At 37.4% G+C, this 1,509-nt stretch overlaps 1 long non-coding RNA gene across 1 annotated transcript; it reads left to right on the forward strand.

Moving 5' to 3' along the window:
- Positions 1-929: 929 nt before the first annotated feature.
- LOC109589630 (uncharacterized) lies at positions 930-1,118 on the forward strand. The gene is made up of 2 exons (XR_002188819.1): positions 930-988; positions 1,040-1,118. It is a non-coding gene; the product is annotated as an uncharacterized LOC109589630 (long non-coding RNA).
- Positions 1,119-1,509: the final 391 nt, after the last annotated feature.

A 1,509-nucleotide genomic window follows, 5' to 3' on the forward strand; every position in this document is an offset into this window, starting at 1 on the left:
TTATAATCAGCATACTTTATTCTGATACAATTTAGATGTATATATACTTGTAGTAATTTATTCAAAAGTCTAAAAACTGATGATTCACACTGCAATGACTAAGAGTACCTGTAAAGTGTAAATGTACTTGTAACATAAAATAGTTGCTAACTTTTATGTTACACCTATGTGTACAGGTACTTCTGGCCATAAAATGCTACAATGTGAATTGTTCTGAATCAGATTCTTCTACTTTTCCAATTTTGAATAATTTATGTACTCCTTGCAATGATTGAAATTATAGTATTATAGTATATTAGACTAGTGACTCACTGATTTTTCATATGTAGCTACTGGTGCTTCACCAGCACTGCAGCCTCATCAAGACAGTACCACTAGTCTTAATCCCAATATTGATGGAGCAGGACAGCTAGGTAAGAGTTTACGGTAAGAGTAAGACTACCATAATGTGTACAATAATAACCTTTTAATGCTAATACAGGTATAGAGGATGTTGATAAAGTGATAACAGTTTTAGATGAAGCTCAGTTTGGTACAGTAAAATGGAATAGCTTGGGTCTAAAGCTAGGTCTATATCAGCCAAAACTTAATGTTATTGCAAAAAGTGGTGGTGATGCAGACGATCACTTGAGGAAGACTATAGAAGCATGGCTAGAGGGTGCAGATAATGTAGCTAGTAGAACATGGCAGACTTTGATAGATGCTGTGAGGAAGACAGGAGATCGTGCAGCTGCTGAAAGAATACCTAAGTAATTGAAATCCCTTTATAGTGGTTACCCTTTAATAATAGTAATAATATTTTGGATGCATTCTGCATTATTTTTGCTTTGTGTGTTTTAATATTTTTTCCTTTTGATTATTATGATTAATTTCTTGAAACACGTGATTTGAGTATACTGAGTAGATATACGGAAAGTAGTCCTGATTTCAGTCAACTGCTCCAGAAATGAGTTCCATATATATAACAGAGCCCCCTACTAAAGGAAAGGTAGTTAATCCAGCAGCAGCTGTATTAGTGACTACTGGCCCCTCCCCTCAGGTACTATTAAAGACCACACTGGGTGATATTGATATTGAACTGTGGTCCAAAGAGGCTCCTCTGGCCTGTCGTAACTTCATACAATTGTGTTTAGAAGATTATTATAATGATACCATATTCCACAGAGTCATTTTTGGTAATTGATGAATTATTATTAATTAGTGGGGGGAGTTATAATTATTAATTAAGTAGAATGACCTATTGATGTGACGTTGCTTTCCTACATGTACATGTAATTTCTCTCTCTCCCTCCCCCCCCTCTCTCTCTCTCTCTCTTTCTCTCTCTCTCTCTCCCTCTCTCTCTCTCTCTCTCCCTCTCCCTCTCTCCCTCTCTCTCTCTCTCTCTCTCTCTCTCTCTCTCTCTCTCTCTCTCTCTCTCTCTCTCTCTCTCTCTCTCTCTCTCTCTCTCTCTCTCTCTCTTTCTCTAGAGTTTGTAGCTCAAGGGGGGATCCCACGGTACAGGGAAGGTA

This window comes from Amphimedon queenslandica, unplaced genomic scaffold (genome assembly GCF_000090795.2).
Source record: "Amphimedon queenslandica unplaced genomic scaffold, v1.1 AMPQUscaffold_11090, whole genome shotgun sequence".
NCBI lineage: Eukaryota > Metazoa > Porifera > Demospongiae > Haplosclerida > Niphatidae > Amphimedon > Amphimedon queenslandica.